Source organism: Ascaphus truei, chromosome 4 (genome assembly GCF_040206685.1).
Source record: "Ascaphus truei isolate aAscTru1 chromosome 4, aAscTru1.hap1, whole genome shotgun sequence".
NCBI lineage: Eukaryota > Metazoa > Chordata > Amphibia > Anura > Ascaphidae > Ascaphus > Ascaphus truei.
In genome coordinates this window covers 271,371,965-271,390,675 of record NC_134486.1, presented here as the reverse complement: position 1 = coordinate 271,390,675, position 18,711 = coordinate 271,371,965, and the positions used below count along the sequence as shown (strand labels likewise).

The 18,711-nt window shown below is 41.8% G+C and overlaps 1 long non-coding RNA gene across 1 annotated transcript; it reads right to left on the bottom strand.

Moving 5' to 3' along the window:
* Nucleotides 1–1,809: 1,809 nt before the first annotated feature.
* On the bottom strand, nt 1,810–18,554 carry LOC142492079 (uncharacterized). Its single transcript, XR_012800719.1, has 3 exons — nt 18,393–18,554; nt 2,955–3,083; nt 1,810–1,893 (listed from the first exon to the last, which is right to left on the bottom strand). It is a non-coding gene; the product is annotated as an uncharacterized LOC142492079 (long non-coding RNA).
* Nucleotides 18,555–18,711: the final 157 nt, after the last annotated feature.

The window sequence follows — 18,711 nt, the reverse complement described above, 5'->3', positions numbered from 1 at the left end:
GTGTGTGTGTGTGTGTATTTATATAGTACCATCATGTACATAGCTCTTTACAGCAGTAATACAGGTGACAAAGTAGACATTAGGAAAATGAGTCCCTGTCCCGAAGAGCTTACAATCTAAGTGGTAAGTAGGGAGAACTTACTGTACAGAGACAGTAGGAGGATTTTATGCAAGAGCATCTGCAAGGGGTCATTTTAGATGTATAGCATCGGTCAATGCAGTAATCAAAATGCTTCATTAATGGAAGTTTGTTTTTAGATTGGCGTTAAAGGTGGATAAAGTGGGTGCTAGTTGGACATTGAAGGGAAGGGCATTCCAGTAGAGCATTAAGTAAGAAAGTTGTTAGGTGGAAGAGGGCTTTAGATACAAAAGGATTAGACAAAATACATCTTTGAGAAGAACCCAAGAGTCGGGCAGATGTATAGCAAGTGTGAAATATGGTCTAGAGGGGCCTCTGGAGATGGGAATCCATTTTGTTTATGTGCATCCATTTTGTCTTTGTTTGTCCATTATGTTTTCTGTGTCAGGTTTATATGTGTCTGTATGTGAGATGTCGAAAATATAAGTTTTGCTGCTAGTGATTTTTCAGATCATTCTTTTTTGACCTAAAGCCCAGTAAATTGTGGCTCAGCATATCCTGTTTCTGTAGCAGCTAGAGAGACAGTTTATGCTAGTTATGAGTGACCTTCAATTCTATAGGTTTAAGAAGAGGAAGTAACCCCTGTGCACAGGGAATGCTTGAGTGATGTCATTATTATCTGCCTAGGAACCAATGTTAACAATGTATGCAATTTTGTATAAGAGCTCTGTGAGGACTGCCCTCAGCAGAGTCTGCCTGACTTTCTTTGTGATCACAAGTATCATGGGTCAATAAATTACTCAATATTTCGAACCTGTGTTGGCTCTCGTCTGTGTGTGAAAAGCTGACAATCACACAAGAAATTAGGGCTGAAATCTAAGGAGGGGCAGAAGAGATGGAGATTTTTTTTTTTAAGTAATACAGAATTTAATAGGAAGCCAGGAGTGGAATTTAGATTTATGAGAGAGAAAATAGATTCTAGTAGCAGCCTTGTTTAGGATATAATGTAGGGGTGACAGGTGAGAGAGAGAGAGAGTCTGGACAGTAGAAGGTTACAATAGTCAAGATGGGAGAGGATGAGGGCCTGTGTTAGAGTTTTAGCAGTAGTGTAAAAGAGGAAAGGGCATATATTTGCAATGTTACAGAGAAAAAATCAACAGGTTTTAGCTACATTGTGAATGTGAGCTGAGGATTTGACACCTAGGCAGCGTGCTTGTGATACCGAGTGCATGATTGTGCTGCCAACAGTAATAATGAATGGGGTAGTAGGGCCAGGCTTGGGAAAATGATCAGGAGCTCCATATTTGTTATGTTCATTTGAGTCAGCTGAGGGCCATCCAAGATGATATAGCGGAGAGACATTCAGAGACTTTGGTTTGTGCAGGTGAAGGTCAGGGATTGAAAGGTAAATGTGTATCATCAGAATACCATTTGATACCATGATATTTCAACCCAATAGATTTGATAAGGTTACCTAGAGAGCAAGTGTGAAGTTAAAAAAAAAGAGTTCCGAGGACAGACCCCTGGGGTACGCCGACAGATAGATCGACAGAAGAGGAGGTGTTTTCAAATGATATACTGAAAGTAGGATGTGAGAGGTAAGAGAAAATCTAGGACACAGCTCTGTTACTGATGCCAAGAGTATGGAGAATGTGAAAGAGAAGAGGATAGTCCACAGTATGAAAGGCTGCAAAGAGGTTGAGTAATAAGAAGGGTGCAATGACCTTGGTCTATGGCAGCATGGAGGTCCTCCATTATTATGGCAAGGGCTGTTTTGGTGTAGTAAGCAGTTCGGAAGCCAGATTGTAGAAAATCTAGTAGAGAATAGGAGGTAAGAAAACCGAACAAGCATGAGATTAGAAGGCATTCAAGGAGTTTTCAAAGAGTGAACTAAGTGCTCTAAATAAAGCTATGAAATGTAAAGAGCGTTTTTCTTGTAAATATCAATAAAAAAATCTCCAAATATATTGAAATATATCTGTGCAATTGAAGAAAATGTCAAGTGCAAGTGAGAGAAGCACACACTGGCATATAAACACAGCACAATTATTTTATTGTTAAATTGTTATAGCAATAACACTCAAATGTAAAAGTTCCTATGAGATATAGAAAACACCAATATTGAATATACTGTAGTCACCATCCAAAATAATATAGAGTACAGTATTGAAGACTCAGTTCAGATATACTTCACAAAGATGAAAGCTGGGTTGCACCAGAGATGTTTCGCTTTATAAAACTCACTTGAGAGAATACAGAATTAAATAGTCTGATTATGGACTAACCCAGCTGTAAGTGTGTATCAAAAGAAGCATTTGGACTGCAACTGTGCTGAGAGTGAGGCAACCCTTCATCTCTCTCAATAAAAGAAAAGTAAATTCAGACAGATTTTAGGTAGTAGAAGACATCCGGGTTCATAGATCCAACAAGCAACGGAATACGTGGCAGGCAGATATTAAGCCTCACGTCACTGTTGTCTTGTTTGTGCCCACAGTGTTGCTCTTCAATTTCTGCTACTTTGATACAGTCCACGATATACGTAAAAAACAATTCATGCAACTCGCATGCAAACAAAGAAATCAAATCCGGATCGAACTGAGAGTGAGACAGGTCCCCATCTTTCACAATTTGGATCAGATTTATTTGTGTGTGTGTGTATGTGTGTATGTGTGTATATGTATCTACACCCACACGTAGGAGGCTCTTTCCCCTGAATTAGCAGATTTTATTAAAAGATGCACTTGTTCCTCTGGTGTACTGCCCGGAAATAGTCCATGTGGCTATGGACTCTTGGGGCGATCCCTGTGGCTGTGGAGTATCGGAGCAAGTCATCTGGTTTGTGAACCCTCGCAGGTTAAGTACGCGAATTACTTACTCAAAAGATTTATCCATCCAGGAGGCATGCCCGACCCAGGTTAGGAGTGGGAGATGGGGTACCTACCAAGGATTAGAGTGACCCCAACCAGAGGAATTGGAAGACTGTCACATTAGCATCCAAATTGTTCTATAGAAGAGAGATTCAAAGAGTTAAGAGGCAAAGGCAGGAGAGAGACTGGGCAATAATTATAGACACAGGGTCAAGATTGCTGTTTTTAAGTAAATGTATAACTGTTGCTTGCTTGAAGGAGATGGAAAGAAGTTGAAAATATGTGTGATTCTAGGGATTAGATTGGGAGCAAGAGGTTTGATAAAATGGTAGGGAATAGGGTAAAGAGAGCGAGTGACAGAGGGAAAAGAGAAGATTAGCAGTGTGACTTCCTTATCTGAGACAGAGGAAAATGAGTCAAGGAAGGTAGGAGGAGAGTTAGGAAAGGAGGTGTAGAATATGTGGGTACTGAGGGAGTTCCTTGATGAATGGAACCCACCTTGGTCTTGAAATTGTCAGCAATGTCCTGAGGTAAAATGGAGGAAGAAAAACAGGTAACAGATGGTGGTAAAGAGTCAAGAGTAAAAGACATCGAAGAAAAGGTGTGGGTTGGACTTATGAGTGTTGATTAGTGAAGAAAAGTAGATTTGTTCAGTCTTAGAGGTGGCAGAGTTGAAACTGGATCGTATACATTTGTAGTGAAGGAAGCATTCATTACATTCTTATGGGTATAGACTAAATTGCAACCAACTAAGATGATGTAAAATGAACGTGTAGAAATATAACTTAATGTAGAGAAGACAATGAGCAACAATTCAAGGTCCTTATAAAACAAGCATATACTGTACACTTTATCTTTCATCTTCCACTGAAGTACAAATGATATAGTGTTATTACAGACACCAATTAATAATATCCGCTTGAGTACAGTCTTACATTTAGAAGTAAAGTTTATTTATTTGCTCTTCTCCACATGCTTTTCTTGCTTATAGTGTACAGCAATTTCATGGATATTTACAACAACAAAAAAAAGTTAATATTCTTTATTTTCTCAATAATTAATTACTAAAAAAATTCCAAAATAGTTAACAATAGCAAACATAGTACAGTATATTTCATTTAAGATCTCTTAAAAGGGATTAACTCCTATGCTGACTTCATACTTCATACAACTATACACATTTCAGTGAAAGATTCCAATGTGGTTGTTGTATGTGTAAGTGGAATTCAAGTGATTTGGAATCCATGCTGTCTGCTATAATCGATTTTGTTAGCCAGGCTCTATTCTGTAATGTTAGGATGTGAGAAAGAAGCACATTTACAGTGTAGTTAGGGTAAACATTTTATTGTTTGTGACACAGTGGAACATGAGTTGGTACATAACATCTAATTTATCCAATGTTTAGATAAGAATATGGGTTGTACAGTACAATCAGGCTTATGTTTTGTTCTATTTTTTTGTTATTATTATACTCATTTTTCGGCTTTTTAATGTTATTACTGTTTAATAGTCAACGAATAGGTTAATTTAGTAGCTAGGAAATAACTATATGAATCATGTGTTAGAGTAGATACGTAAGAACAGAAATACATAGCCGAAGAACCTGTCTTCCGTCAAGCCTGAAGCTTATTTGTAACTGCCTCTAGAATTATAAATGATATTTGGAACTCCAAAGAAAACTGTGTTGAACCAATAATTATTGGAACAAAGGATCTGTATTTTCACACACTGGATAAATGTTTATTTTCAGTATGACATAAGGAAAAGCATTCATGTAGATCAGTGTAATAAAAGTATAGATAGTTTTAGAAAAACATACATTTCTCATTCAACAATTTAAATGTGTGTAATAAATCCTCCACACTATACAGTAAGGAGAGAAAAGATATACAAAACTATATCAAATTCTGTGAATAAAATGTTCACAGAAATTAAAAAGTACAGTACATGAACACATACATTTTGCCAAATCACTTATCCATATGCTGTTTAATAAAGAGTAAGGACCATAATGAGGCTTCTAGTCTGAAATCTGCAATCGTATCACTTGACCATGCTGATAAAAATTGTAATTTATAGTAGGTATCTATATAATGGTCTTTGTATAGATGCCCACTAACCTAACAACCAACCCCTTCAATTATTAACAGGCTATCCACTAAATTCTAAGGTATACTGTATGTACAGACGAGATCACAAGTATTCTAAAGCTTGCCTTAAACTAGCCCGGTTACATTCTGGGTATGTGCTGGGTGTAACCTGGCTAGTTTAAGGCAACTCTTAACTGAATTAAGCTTTGACACCTAGGCAGGGAACACCCTGTGTAGAAAACCATCTGTTTGAATGTGCTAATTAAGCAGACAGAACCAAACTGTCAGGCGACTTTTTAGGCCCATATAAACTCAGTCAGAACAGCTAGTCTGCCTGCAGCCCATGTCCAAGTGGCCCATTATAAGTGGCAGGACTACTGAACAACTCACGTTTAAAAGGAAGTTCAAAAGAAGTGAAGAAGAAGTGGACACCCCCATCTGGCCCTGATTCCTGCATTTGAACTACGCTGGAAAGGAGGATATCATCTATACCAGACTGCATCATTACTGCTGTGATACTGCCTTTACCATTTATATTTGCTGTGACTTCACTTCTTCTCAAATTATGCACTTCTTTTTACCAGCCTCAGTATGTCTCTAACTCTATTTATATATCTCCATTTCTCCTTCTTCACCACTTCTCTGTTCACATGAACTCCTTTCTTACCTGCGTCCCCTGACACCACACAGCTTTATCCCCTGCACTAAAAAACACCCCTACAAATCATCCTCACACATCCTCTTTCTATCCATGCTTCTCCTCCTTGCATCTGGGGATATCTCTCCCAATCCTGGTCCCTGCCTTATTCCTACATGCACTCGTCCTCACCTGCCAATTGCAACCTCTACTCCTTCTGGTGTCAACCCCTCCAACCTCAAACCCATCCCCTGCAACCCTCCCTCCTCTCTCGCTTTCTCCTGTGCCCTTTGGAATGCTCGCTCCCTTTCTAACAAGTTCCTCTCTGTACATGACTTTTTTCTCTCTCACTCTCTGCTCCTATTTGCTATAACTGAGACCTGGCTCACTCAGTCTGACACTGCTCTGGAAGCTGCCCTCTCCTATGGTGGCCTTTCCTTCTCCCACACTCCGAGCACTGATGGCATGCGTGGAGGCATGGGACTCCTGCTCTCCTCTCTCTGCCGTTACCGAACCCTTCCTATTCCTCCATCTCTTGCTTTTCCCTCCTTTGAGGCTCACACTGTCCAGATCTTCTCTCCTCTCCCTGTCCATGTGGCGGTCAGCTATCGCCCACCTACCTCTACTCATCCCCCTTCTGCCTTTCTCTCTCACTTTGAATCCTGGCTCTCTTTCTTTCTCTCCTCAGACTCCCCTGTTCTTCTCCATGGGGACTTCAATTGCCACATTGATGACCCCTCTCTCTCTTGGGCTTCCTGCTTTCTATCTCTAACCTCTTCTTTTGGCCTTCAACAGTGGACTGCAGCCAGCACCCACAAGGATGGCCACTACTTAGACCTGGTTTTCACTAAAAACTTCTCTCTCTCCAATTTCTCCATTTCCCCTTTTCCTCTCTCTGACCATTATCTCATCTCATTCTCTCTATCTCGCTTCTCCCCTTCTCCACCTCCATCTACCCCCCGGTTCTGCAGAAACCTGCGCTCTATTCACTTACCTGACTTTGAGTCCACTTTGCGCTCCTCCCTCTCCTCTCTCAGCTCTGCTACAGACCCTGACAACCTGGTCAGGAACTACAACTCTGTCTTGCCCTCCTCTCTTGATCTACATGCCCCACTTTCTCTCTGCCGCCCTCGCCCTTCTAACCCTAGACCCTGGCTAAAATCCCACACGCGCATGCTGCGTTCCTCCACTCGTTCCTCTGAACGCCTCTGGAGGAAATCTCATACTCTCGCAGACTTCCTTCACTACAAATTTATGCTATCCTGTTTCAACTCTGCCCTCTCGCAAGCTAAACAAGCCTACTTTTCTTCACTAATCAACATGCACAAGTCTAACCCACGCTGACTGTTCTCTATCTTTGATACTCTACTCAAACCACCTTCAGCTGCCTCTCCTTCCTCCATCTCCGCTCAGGACTTTGCAGACTATTTTAAGGAAAAGGTGGAATCCATACGTCAGAACATCCCCTCTGCTTCTTCTTCCCATCCTACACCTCTTCCTAACTCTCCTCCTGCCTTCCTTGACTCTTTTTCCACTGTCTCAGAGGAGGATGTGTTGCTGTTGATCGCCTCTTCTCCCTCTACCACTTGCCCTCTTGACCCCATTCCCTCCCATCTCCTAAAACCTCTTGCTCCTACTATAATCCCTACGCTCACACACATTTTTAACTCCTCCCTCTGCTCTGGAACCTTTCCATGCTCCTTCAAACATGCAACAGTCATACCATTACTCAAAAACAGCAAGCTTGACCCTACCTGTCTTTCTAACTATCGACCTGTCTCCCTCCTGCCTTATGCCTCTAAATTCCTTGAACGTCTTGTATTCTCTCGCTTGCTCCATTTTCTCAACACCTATTCTCTCCAAGACCCTCTACAATCTGGCTTCCGCACTGCTCACTCCACCGAAACAGCCCTCACTAAAATAACTGATGAATTCCATGCTGCCAAAGACAGGGATAATTACACTCTGCTCATATTTCTCAACCTCTCTGCAGCATTTGACACTGTGGACCATCCTCTTCTCCTTCACATTCTCCATTCTCTTGGTATTCGGAACAAAGCTCTATCCTGGATCTCATCCTACCTCTCCCATCGTACTTTCAGTGTCTCCTGCTAACACCTCCTCCTCTATTGATCTCTCTGTGGGGGTACCCCAGGGCTCTGTCCTGGGACCTCTTCTCTTTTCTCTGTACACACTCTGTCTAGGTGACCTAATAGCATCTTTTGGGTTTAATTATCACCTCTATGCTGACGACACACAAATATACTTTTCAACACACGACCTTACACCTGCTGTACAAACCAAAGTTTCTGAATGTCTCTCTGCTATATCATTCTGGATGACCCTCCGCCGCCTTAAACTCAACATGGCTAAAAAAAGAGCTCCTCATACTTCCTCCCAAACCTGGCCCTACTACCTCCCTCCACATTACTGTTGGAACTACGATCATTCACCCAGTAGCCCAAGCACACTGCCTAGGGGTCACACTCGACTAATCTCTCATATTCGCCCCTCACATTCAAAACATTTCTAAAACTTGTCGCTTTTTCCTCCGCAATATAACAAAGATATGCCCTTTCCTCTGTTGCTCGACTGCTAAAACTCTGACTCAGGCCCTCATTCTCTCCCGTCTTGATTACTGTAACCTCCTGCTGTCCGGCCTTCCTGCCTCTCACCTGTCTCCCCTACAATCTATCCTAAACGCTGCTGCCAGAATTACTCTACTCTTTCCTAGATCTGTCTCAGCATCTCCCCTCATGAAATCCCTCTCCTAGCTTCCGATCAAATCCCGCATCTCACACTCCATTCTTCTCCTCACTTTTAAAGCTTTACACTCTTCTGCCCCTCCTTACATCTCAGCCCTAATTTCTCGTTATGCACCATCCAGACAGCGTTCTTCTCAAGGATGTCTTCTTTCTACCCCCTTTGTATCTAAAGCCCTCTCCCGCCTTAAACCTTTTTCACTGACTGCCCCACACCTCTGGAATGCCCTTCCCCTCAGTACCCGACTAGCACCTTCTCTATCCACCTTTAAGACCCACCTTAAGACACACTTACTTAAAGAAGCATATGAATAGCACTGTGGATATTCTGAACACATGATACATAAAGCTTGGCCCCCTGCAGATGCACTTACCAGAACTCCCTCCTACTGTCTCTGTACGTTCTCCCTACCTACCAATTAGACTGTAAGCTCCTTGGGGCAGGGACTCCTCTTCCTTAATGTTACTTTTATATCTAAAGCACTTATTCCCATAATCTGTTATTTATATTATCTGTTATTTATTTGATTACCACATGTATTACTACTATGAAGCGCTATGTACATTAATGGCGCTATATAAATAAAGACATACAATATAAAAAAGTTTAAGGCATTTCTGCATTGACTAATGACCCATAGGATTAACACAGCAGGGGTCCCTGGTAGTCCCATTCAGTTTGAACGGGACTGCCAGGGACCCCCGCTGTTAATCTGATGGGCCATTAATCAATGCAGAAATGTGGGGTCTAGTTTGACAAGTTTAAGGCATGTATCCTGCGTGTTCCTGGGTCTCTTTGGCGATTGCCACTGGTTTGTGTTAGAATAACCGTGGGCACTACAGTAGTACCCCTTTGGGACTACTATATCGTTTAATGGGTTAACAGTGTGGGACCACTCGGGTTATTACCTCCACATCATTTGATGTTGGGTGATTTTGCAGAAGGGATGCCACTCCTTTGTATGTCTTCTGACCAGTGATGTAATTATAGGGAGATAGAAGGGTATATATAGCTCCACCCAATGTTCTAGAAACAGGTTCATCAGAGTTCTCCTGGGATCCTCACTGTAAATCCTGTATATAGGTTTGTGTGTAGATTAATGTATTAACTCTGATATTGTTATCACTATTAAATGGGAGGAAGCATTATTTTTAGTAACGAGATCTGTGTTACTAACTCTGGAGTGTGTTTAGATTGGGCCAATCGGAAAGTCCCTAGTGCTATCCTGATAAGATCGGTATCGAAGTAGTATGTGGTACCCTGTAGCGTGTTCTTTTTTTTTTAGCAGCTTGAAGTGTATTCCAGAGAGGTCCATTTAACATGGGGCATCACTAACTCTATGCAAGAGACTGCCAATTTAATCCTTACTGTGTCTAACAAGCAAAGTACGTCCCAAGCATAGTAGTGAGGGCTACAGATGGGATGAAGTCGCATTTTATTATTTGCCATGAGTTGTCAGTCAAGTGGGAAGTATGCCAATGTCTGTGAAGCATTATTGATGGATGTCCAATAAAGCACTTCTTGTTTATAAATGTTCCTGGCTTCCATCCTTGTTGCATGCAAGCATCCATGCCCAGCGTTCACCCTGAACAGATATGAGAAACTGTGCACTGCCATGTACAGTATATAGTCAATTTGAACTCCTTTGGAGCTGGGTAAGGAGGGTTACATTATGTTTTGTATTTTGTGTACCAGTCATAAGGCTGAGGCCCCGCTGCGGTCGGTGGCATGCAGGCCACCAGCCCCTTACCTGATGTGTGCTTGCCCCCAGTGCCTCCTTCCGACAGGGCTGACTGCATGCTGTGACACGTCAGCCTGCCGGAGCTACCAGCGGCTTGTGTTCTGCAAGTCTGTCGCGTCACGTGGTGCACGTGTCAGCCGGGAGGAGGGAAGGAGGGGAGGAGGAAGGAGCTACGGGAGGGAAGTCTGTTAGTTAGGCAGCCGTGTATAGCTCTCCCTCTCCCCACCTCCCTGAATGGCTCTCCCTCTTCTCCCCCCGCCACATCTCCCTCCGGTGCCCGACCCGTTTGACACGCCCCCCACGCCGAAAAAGTTATCTGCAAACTGTAAATCGCGGTGCAGTAACTTGCATGCGCCGCCGGCAAGCAAGGCGGCCATGCGGGCGCATGCAGCGGGGCCTTAGCCTAACTGTGCTTGAACTGCTTCAAAAAGGGAAGACATTTGTACAATGATTAGTAAATATGTGGAAGTTATGTGGGTTGAAATTTGCAGAAGAACAAATACTTGAACCTTCTTCTAGCAGTCTGCTACTGTATAAGCTACCAAATATTTGCCTAAGCAAGCAGAAGAGACAAAAGCTTTACCAGATTTTAGTCATGAGACATTGCAACTGCCCTCACAATGACTAAAGTAGTGGAATCAACAGTAAAGCAAAAGGAACCAGGTTTCTGTACATTATAACATACAAACAAATAAATTACAAGGTTGGAAAAAAAGTATAAATCTTTAAATGAATTCACAAAAAACAAATCAATCAATGAATATATTTAGATAACTTTCATAAACAAATTAAAGGCTAATATATACAGTATATATACATATACGTTTTAAGTTATGGTGGGTGAAAAAGGTACCAAGAAACCTCCACCGTATTGCATATAGCAAATAAAAAGATCACTTGTGAGCACATTCACATGTCTTAGACAGGTCTGCAACCCTGCTTTTCACCATTATCCCCAGCATACATTATGTATTTTCAACCTCATCTACTATGTAACTATGCCAAAACTGCCCCACTACGTTAAATCCTTATCTACTTTTTTTTTAAACTCCCCTCTACTGAAGCTCATCAACATAAATTAGGACCGAGGCCAACAGAATTAGAATTCGAGATAGCGTCCCGGAGTCAACAAAGCTCAGTAAGCTGCATCGCACCTGAATCAGTAACATCTGCCATAAAAGTAAATGGCGGATATCTCTGATTCAGGCACGATACAGCGAATCACACTTTGATAACTCCAGGGCAGAGTCTCAGCTCTTTTGCAACTAGAAGTAATTATGAGCTACTAAATACCACTACAATAATCAAGACATATAGATATAATATGGGGTCTTCTTAGTCACATTCCCTATCTACACATAAGACTGGCTTAATGCAGATGTAGTGCCATTATTCGGAGAAGGCGGCTGGATCACAACCAATTAATTATAGGTATAATAGAAATGTTATGCCATTGTTTGAGACAAAGGTTTTGCGGTCAATTATAGCCCCCAGATTACCTTAAAATAGAAGTAATGCGAGTTATAGCATCCTCATCTGGGGCAGCTTGGCCACCTTAAACCATATGCTGAAGTGCTTTTGTAGGTAGCTTTTTAACTAAAAGACAAAAAAACAATGCATGTGGCAGGGACATCCTAACCACCCTAACACCTGTCACTAGTTTTAAATACCTGGGCTTATGGTTTCTCCAATGCAACTACAACACACATCACTGCGAAATGCTCAAAGAACTAGATTGGTCAACACTAGAGTCTAGGCGCAAAGTTCACCTTTCCTGTCTTGCCTTTAAATTCTTCATGGGCAAGCTACCTAGCTACCTGAACAAGCTCCTTACCCTTACCACTTGCAGCACTTATCACCTGAGATCAGACTCCAAAAGACTGTTCATGGTCCCAAGGCTCAACAAAGTATCCGGACGTTCCTCCTTCTCCTTCCGTGCACCCCAAAACTGGAACAACCTACCAGAGACTCTCACATCCATCACCAGTTTACAGTAAGTTATTTCAAATCTAAGGCTGTCTCACATTTTAACCTGGTCTGTAACTGTTTCATACGCTCATAATATATATTTTCTTTAACTGTGCATGCAATGTCTTGTATATAATGTATACCCTGTTCATTTATGTAACTGTACTTGTAACCATGTATTATTTGTTTTACTCTGTGCCCAGGACATACTTGAAAACGAGAGGTAACTCTCAATGTATTACTTCCTGGTAAAATATTTTATAAATAAATAAATAAATTGTAACAGGGACTTATCACTGTTCAAATAAAGCAGCCTCAGAGCTCTGGGAATCCAACAGAGAGTTGATTACAGCCACTCAATTAACTAGTCTCCACCTGGACTCATGAGAGCTCTGTAAAAAGCCTTGTGAGACACAGATTCCCTAGCTCACCTTTGGGCTGACAGAAGAAGAGCAGACCACATGGCTAATGAGAGTACCCGGCTGGAGCTGGACAATGTCCAGGTGGAGCACGAGCAGCTGCAGGTCAGAAATAGAGAAAAGGAAACAGATTTAAGCCTTGCTCTGAGTCTACTGTGAGATGTGAAATTGTGATTCAACTCCAAAGAAGCTGAACTGGAAACTGCATTGAGTGGAAAAAGAAGTGCAGAAGGATAGCTTCAAGAGCTGATAGCTATTCTTAAATGTTCTTTAAGTGATACCATGAAATGGCACGAGTCTAGGATAGTAGAAATAGAATCCAGACATCAGACAGAATTCCAAATTAACAGAAAAGAAATCTGCATGCAGTTGGAAGCTGCAGATTGTAAACTCTGCTCAAGCTGAGGAGGGAATCTAATCCAAACAATTGCTAGGGGAGGGTGGTGCTCACAGGGAGTGTACACATAGTGAATATAAAGAAAGAAAGAATCCCTTTAGTGTGGCACTAGAGAGGTTCACCCTAATTAAAACTTAAATTTTATTATATCTGATTAAAATAAATTGTTTGGAATAACCACATACAAAAAACAAACATACAATGATATTAAAAGACGGAGAGGTGTGATAGGGTGTTTAGTCGAGGTATAATTATATATAAATACCTCTCTAATTAATACTTAGTGGACCATATAGTAAGGGTGATCGCTATACTGGATATGTATAGGTATGTATCAGACCCCTAGCCAAAAGCAATGGAAGGAGGTAAAGGCAGATGAATATGCTTAGCTGTTGGATGTGAGACTGAGTATATTGCTGGCTGAGTTGAAGCAGCCACTACTCACTGCACATGGTGTCATTAAATATATACTGTTGTAAGCTTTATTGTGACAGGTCTAGTATGAGGCCAGCCACATTCACTGCAGATATATAGTAGATCAACCCTAGGGTCTGAGTGCTCTTGCTGCCCACGAACGCAGTCTACGAAGCACTCAGACAGTATATCACACACACCTCACCGATGAGCCGACGTCACGTGACGGTGACGTCAGACGTACCCTACGTACGTTTCACCGTAACTGGCTTCATCGGGGGCCCTAGGGTTGATCTACTATATATCTGCAGTGAATGTGGCTGGCCTCATACTAGACCTGTCACAATAAAGCTTACAACAGTATATTTAATGACACCATGTGCAGTGAGTAGTGGCTGCTTCAACTCAGCCAGCAATATACTCAGTCTCACATCCAACAGCTAAGCATATTCATCTGCCTTTACCTCCTTCCATTGCTTTTGGCTAGGCGTCTGATATATACCTATACATATCCAGTATAGCGATCACCCTTACTATAGGGTCCACTAAGTATTAATTAGAGAGGTATTTATATATAATTATACCTCCACTAAACACCCTATCACACCTCTCCGTCTTTTAATATCATTGTATGTTTGTTTTTTGTATGTGGTTATTCCAAACAATTTATTTTAATCAGATATAATAAAATTTAAGTTTTAATTAGGGTGAACCTCTCTAGTGCCACACTAAAGGGATTCTTTCTTTCTTTATATTCAGAATTCCAAATTAAGCTTACAGACGCCTTGCAAGAGCTGAGCAAGGGTTACAAGGAATGGACATTTAGTGTCAATTGTTATTTTGTTGTTTTGCCTTGATAAAGGAACAAGCTCAATAAAGCCAATATATAATTTCACCCACCTCGGTCTCCATTATATGTTCCTCTGCACACATCTCTTACACATGGTGTAAGTTGGCATGAGAGGTGCTCGGGGTCCACATAATGAGACCGCGTTATAACCGGGATCACGAAATGGCCGCCGCACGAGGATTTAACCGACATCTGCAGCTCTCTCCTCGCCTCATCAGGCTGCATCCACATGCACAGCACTCATCTTCAAGTTTTTTTTTTTTATAACATTCAATGTTTTTTTGCTAATATACACACACCTCCCCCCACCACCAATAATTTTAGCATACCATGCAGGAATTGAACCCATGACCCCGTCATACACTGGGAGCTATGCTTTACCGCTACACCATATGATTGGTGTGATGTCATTGACTCTATTATCAAACGACAATTGGCTATCACAGATCCCTGTGCAATCTACACTTCTATCACTCAGGAAGTTGGCATGAGGAGGGGGAAAACCCCATAGGATAGCCTGTCACTGTCTACATAGATATATATTCATGGATCTCAATTGAGGTTCCCCTTTGGCTTCATGCTTGTTGATTTTCTCTGCAAGTTATTTTTCTAGAAAATTAGTCAGTAAATGTTAATCTTCCAGGCACATATTTTTTGTAAATTATATTGCAGTCATGTATTTCTTTAATCTTTCAATTTTCTTTCATTATTTACTGGGCTATTGTATATATTTTTTTTTAATCTCCTAACAGAAGAGCTTTTTTCTTTTATGTTTATCTTATTTAATTTGCATGTTATATTTACTAGCACACAAAAGATGATATGGTTTGGATCTTGCATTAATTGTGAAGAGCAAATTAAATAGTCAAGACATGCAAGTTTAGGAAAAGAGCACACGTTGTAAAGCTCAACAAATTTGTATTTAGGTAATTGGGTTTCACTACATTTAAAGAATATTTTGTTTGATTTTACTTAGCATTAAACTTGCACAATTGTTTGTTTAATCACAAAAAAAACATTTGTTTTTGGTATAATTTTTTTCCATGTAGAGTATTGTACTTCTATTCTGTTGTCGATCCATTCTTTTTCTTCTGTGCGTCTCTCACTCATCTGTCTACAGTACCACTATCTCTTAAATTACAGCACTTACTAACCTTTGCAGCTACCTCCGTTCACTACCTCTATTCATGGGACCATTTTGGCAAAAGAGACCATTTTGCAAAAATGAACACTATTTTCGTATTATTTTACATAAAAGTATGATGTCCACATTATCTGTGTAACATTATTCCCTGTGGCATGTTCCCTCCTTACCTCCTGCTGCACAGCATCCCGTGGCAAGTGATCTGAGAGCGCGTCCCCTGTGGCTTGCTTCCTCCTTGCCCCCTGCTGTACAACCTCCCGCGCACCTTACAGAATGCGCGCGCCGGCGGAGGGCTTTCAAGGTTCCCACGGAGCTTGGCTCTGCTTCTGCGCTTGTACCGCACAGCCGCCCCACGCGGTGCGCACACGTGATGTGCGTGCACCCCTCCCCAGCTGCGTGTCAACTCTGATATCTCCCTCACCTGTCTCCTGCTTCTCACAGCCTATCCATGCCTCCGCAGAGTTCGCTCCTCCACTTCACCCCCTTCTCTCTTTGGACTCCTGTTTCAACATATGCTCAAGTCTGTCACTTTCTCTTTGGCTGAGCATTGTTATTGGTAGCCTTGTGTTCCCATGTCTTTGTCTCTGCCTTGTTTTCCCTGTGCCTCTTACCTTGTTCCTGGTTGCCTCCTTGTGTACCGACCCGGCTAGACTTTGGACTCTGTTCTGGATTATCGCCCCTGGTTTGCCTCAGATCTTCCGACCTTCTCCATCCCTGACCATGGCAAACTACTGGCTCCAAACCTTGACCTCGGCATCTCGGACTCTGATTATTCTCCTGGCACCTACCTACAACCTCAGCAAGTATCAAGACTAACCCACTCTCTCCAACCCAGACCCAGCGATCTTGACCAGCCACTCTCCAGGTGTGCCTCCATTGCTGTGGGTGCGCAGTTCTATACTTTCCCACCTCAGTACCGGGTCCCGCCTTGTTCATGGTGAGCACTAGCGTTACAATCTGTTACCGATGATGGAAATAAATTGCATAGCTGGAGCCTTTAGCAGAGCGGCATTAACTATTATAATTAACCCTTAGTAATCAAAGTTACCATTAAGCAATGAGCAAGGTACGCCATCATGATACCCTGTGATATACAATGTGCCTATTATCTACAGTACTTAACACAAACATCCCTATCCAAATGTTTGTATTGTGTGTCAAAGAGCTTAGCATGGCAATGCAACACAGTGCCTTACTGACCAATAAGTGCCTTACTTACCAGTGCCTCATAAACTACTGAAAAATGCAAAGAAATCTCATGGATATTTCATGCATCTTAAAAGTACCTTAAGAGTTTGTAAGGGAGTCAAGAGGTTAACTCCCTTTGCAAGCATCAGGAGACTGCACTGTTGTTGGGTTTCGTGCAGGTGATGTGGGAAACTCCTGATGAAACAGGTATAAAAGGCAGGAAATGAGAACCTGTCTGAGTACCTGTTGGAGGTTCTGTGAGAGGATCACAGACAACAGAGCTCCAGCCCGCAGGGATCCAGGCTTGTTGACCAGAGGGTTTTGCCTGGCAACAGTGGGGAACCCAAAGCCCCACACTGCAGAAAAGCCTGCACAAAGAAGGGCAAAAAACATACTAGGAGCAGCAGGACTTCACCGCCTGCATCCTAAAGTGCCTGGAGAAATTGGAGACGCCGGACCAGAACACACAGTTAAAACATTCTATATTGTTCTCTGGTCTTGGTACTACTGTGTTATATGTTTTGGGGTTGGTAACTAGCTTAACAGGCGGCCAAGTTAGAATGTGATGGAGTAATATTTATTTTGTTTCCCTAAAGGGAATAGGTGTTCATTTTATGATTTATGTTTTGCCTTAAAGGGGCAGTAGCCACAATGTTTTAGTTGTTTTTGTGGCAAATAAAAGCACTCAAATATTATGGTTTACCCAAAGGTGCATGTATAGACTCGTATCTGACCTCACCTACAGGCTGCTCCGTCACAGAGTTGTACAGCTGATAAGCTATTTATATTTCAGGAAAGTGTAATGTGTTTGTTTATTTAATTAGTAAACATTACTCATAGTACTTACTATTATGTCTTTTTGCACTTTTGTTTCCTAAATACATTTCCAAAGGCTGAAGAAATCCTTTCTAAAGCTGCTATTGTACGCCATCTCTGACTATTGGTTAACATTATCCATTTGTGACTGATTTTAATGGTTTTTTTTGTACTGTATGTTCCTTATATGGATATTAATCCTCTTTTGAAAATTGTAAAAAAAAATCTTATGTTTTTGTATTTTGATGTGTAATAGGAGTGACACTAATTGTATTTCCACACTTGGTTATATAATATTTTTTGTATAATTATAATATACTGCACTGATTAACACATTTATTTTTTCCCTTTAAAAATAAAAAAAAATAAAAAAAATAATATATATAAATACACAGTATATATACGCTTGTTTTTGTCTAAAACCTCTATTGCTGATGCTAAAGCTGTTGCTTCAAAGACCAGCACACTTTTCTTTGAATCCTTTGCAATGCCTAATTTAACCCCTGTTGGTTCTAAGACTCCCACTTCAGAGACAAGCATGTGTTTCCCTGATTACGTTTTAGTACCTGGTGTGACCACTGATGACTCACCGGTTCCCATTTCAGAGACAAGAATACTTCCCATTGCTTTTTCTGAACTATGTGATTTTCCTGCAATGAGTGATATTCCTATTACTGATTCTAAAGCCTGAAATGTAAAAGCAAGTTCCTCTGTCTCTGGTTTCCCTGCAGTGCTTGATATTTCTATAGCTAATTCCAAAGTTTCTGCTAGAAAGACACATTCACTTTTCACTTGTTTTCTGGGGTGTTGGGTTTCCCTTGTTCTGATTCTATGGCTCCCACTTTAAAGACAAGTTTGTCTCTCACTGACTCCTGTGCAGAGCCTGGGATACCTGTTTCTAAATCTATGTGTTACCGGTACAGGGATTATAAAGAAGTTTTTATCGATAAGTGTGAGCACGGAACCGCTGATGCTTCAGAGCTACCTAAGGTAAAGAAGATAGGAGATTTTCAACTTACCGTGGAAGTTACTGAAGGAAGTAAAGATGAGGCTGCAACACCAGGAAAGCATGCATTATGAAAGGAGCCGAGTTATGCTACAGCCTAGAGCAGGCCTGCACAACATACGGCCCGGGACACCCTGTGCGGCCCGCAATGGCTCCCTCCACTTCACACCCCACTTCACCCCCACTTCCCTGGTAGGGAAGGAAGGAGCGCGCTCCAATAGGAGCGCGCTCCAGCAGTGTGTGACAGCGGTCTCCCCCCCTCTCCCGCTCCCCCCCCCCCTTTCCCGCTCCCCCCCCCTTTCCCGCTCTAGCAGTGTAGCGCGACCCAGAAC